The sequence below is a fragment of the Gracilinanus agilis genome, chromosome 6 (assembly GCF_016433145.1).
Source record: "Gracilinanus agilis isolate LMUSP501 chromosome 6, AgileGrace, whole genome shotgun sequence".
Lineage (NCBI taxonomy): Eukaryota > Metazoa > Chordata > Mammalia > Didelphimorphia > Didelphidae > Gracilinanus > Gracilinanus agilis.
The window spans coordinates 296338430-296340880 of record NC_058135.1 but is presented as its reverse complement, the minus strand read 5'-3'; positions in this window follow the sequence as shown (position 1 = coordinate 296340880).

Genomic DNA, 2451 nt, shown 5'->3' with positions numbered 1-2451 from the left:
TGGGAGAGAGGGTGCCAGGTGGTGGCAGGGGCGAGAGAAGACTCGGAGGGAGACCAGATGAAACTCTGGTCTTGGGTTCTTCTCCTGCTCGTCCTGCCAGGCCAAGCACACAGCAAATGCTCATCCTAAAGCTTGGGTGTCTGGAGCCTTTTGGGTTTATTCCTCTCAGTTGCCTTGAGAGGTCTGTAGTGCAAGGAATGACTTTGCCCAGTACCAGGGCCAGAGAGCTTGAGCTCCAGTCACTTATTCTGGGCTCTGTTCACTGAGGGCCTTGCCAGCTCTGCATTCTGGGGTACCAGGTGGGCTGTTTAGATGAGGAGAAGGAAGCAGCTTGTCCCAGGCAGGGTGGCTCGTGCCACTGGAACCCAGGCTTCCTGGCCCCCAGCTCCCCGTCTGCCTGGAGTCCTTCTGAGCCCACCTCCATCCGTGGCAGCCCCTCTGGGAGTAGCAGGCGGCCCGGGACTTCTCCTCGCATGCCCTTTGTCTCCCCTCTCCCAGGCCAGAGATCTGTTCCGCCTCGTCGGCCTCCAGCTGGCGGGGCCCCTGACGCAGACGCCGAGGGGGGCTCGCTACATCTTCGTGGTCGTAGACCACTTGACCCGCTGGGCCGAGGCCGCCCCCATGATGACCTGCTCCCCCGAGGAGACGGCCGAGCAGATCCTCAAGCTCATCTATCGCTTTGGCTTCCCAGAAAGAATCATTTGTTCCCAGAGCAGCGAGTTCATCCGGCAGGTAGGGAGCCCTGGCGGTCAGGGGGCCAGCGACTGGGTGCTTAGCAGGATGGCTCCCACTTGAAGGACCTGGGCCCAAAGGAGGATGACGTGGGGGGGACTTGTGGTGGGCTGCCTGGGAAAGGGCAGACAGGAATTCGGGAACCTTGAAAGACAGTTTGGACCCCAAGAGGCAGAGAAGGAGGAGGTTAGTTTCCATGTGTTTAAAAGTAGGGCGTGAGCAAAGGCTTAGAGACAAATGATTAGGGGCCCGGCATTTATTAGGTGACTAGACTGTGGATAGAGCACCAGACCTGGAGTCTTGAGTTCAAATGCAGCTTCAAACACTAGCTGTGGGACTCTGGGCAAGTCACTTTACCTTGTTTGCCTCAGTTTCCTCCTCTGTAAAATAAGCTGGAGAGGAAATGGCAAACCACTCCAGTTCCTCTTCCAAGAAAACCCCTAATGGGATCGCCGAGAGCTGGACACAACTGAACAACAGCAATACTTTGGGGAACCATTCAAGTTCCCGGTTCTTGATCTGGAAGGGACCTCAGAGACGTGTTAGTGTCCCGGCAGAGAAATGGGGAGAAGTTGATTACCAGGGATCCAGCTACTTAGTTAGTCAGGAGTCCAGTTCCGATTCGAATCCAGCTCCTACTTACGCTTACTCCCTGCCTCCCAGGGGCCTCTCTTGGGGTTTATTGCTCAGAAGCGTCCTCCTTGGCCTCATTTCTACCAGAGCTCTCCCCTCCCTGTCTCTTACAGACAAATCGCATTTTGAGAATGAAGACAAACATCCATCGCAATCTTGTTGACTTTCAGCCCCAAATCGGGGCACTCCCGATCAAGACCAACTCCTTTGTGCAGAAGTAAGGAAGGGACGGGCAAGGGGCTGGGGGAGAAGTGAAGAGGTGGCCTCATTTATGCCAGTGAGAAGTCTCCCTTCTCCCAGATTTTTCCCTCCTTGTGTCTTCTGCCTTGGCCTGGCCCCGTGGGGTCTTGGGGAAGATCTTGGCAATTGGGCCAACCTGGGAGGGGCAACATGGATAGACAGAGAAGAGTAGGGCCAGATCTTTGGACCTTAAATGACTTGAGTTCCTATAGAGATCCTGCTCTATAACCAGAGACTTATCTGGGTGGTCTTTGGATGTAAAGAATGAAACAGATTGGAAGCACGGCTTGTTAGCTCAAAGTGCTCCCAGCTACAATGGAGTCACCAGTTTATTATATAGAAAGTTAAAGATCCCCTTCCCCCCAAAGCCCAAGAAAGTTCCTCATAATTACAGAAAGCAGTATTTTTACTATAGTCAAAACAAAAGCCTTAGAAGTCTCCAGGTGTAGATAAAAACCTATGCTAAACTATCAACAATTTGTGTTATCATTAGGTGAAGTCTAGGACATCTTGTTAGGCCAGAAAGTCCCTGAATTTCTCAGCCTTGATGGTGTTAAACAATATTTTTGATTGGGCAAAATGCCCCTGCTAAGGGTTCAACCTCGGCTGTACCAGGCAGCTGCATTCTTGGCTTAAGGGAAAACTGTGTTAACCCCCCTCCTACTGGATTACTGAGAGCCCAAAGCTTTTTCAATAAGACTATATTGCTTTTTAAAGAAAGGTGAGAATTATGAAAGGAATCAAAAGAGGAATCTCAGATTTTTATCTTAGCCCATTCCAGTTCTCGACCCTGATAGGGAGAAAAGGTCAATACATGGCTCTGCCAGTCCGTATTGATCTTTTGAT